The following is a 337-nucleotide window of genomic DNA, read 5'->3' on the forward strand; positions in this document are numbered from 1 at the left end:
CTGTCATCATAAAAGAAGAAGGCTAAGTGGCAAATGATCTCCAGATAACTATTTTATCATTATTTTCTTTCAGAACTTTCCACTACAATTTTAGAAAGTGCTTAACTTATACATACTAAAATTTCAACTGGTCTTAACATATTTTAATAGCAAGTATTTTAAAAGTTTTGTAATTTTCAAGGTCTAACCTTTTTAGTAATGAACTTTTTACACTCACTACTGTATTGAAACAAAAATATAACCCACCAGATATGAAAGGGTTAGTTTTCACAATAATTTCATAATTTCAAAGGAATGATTAAAAATGAACATTCTATTCAGTATGGTCAGAACAACA

This window comes from Phocoena phocoena, chromosome 7 (assembly GCF_963924675.1).
Source record: "Phocoena phocoena chromosome 7, mPhoPho1.1, whole genome shotgun sequence".
Taxonomy (NCBI): Eukaryota; Metazoa; Chordata; class Mammalia; order Artiodactyla; family Phocoenidae; genus Phocoena; species Phocoena phocoena.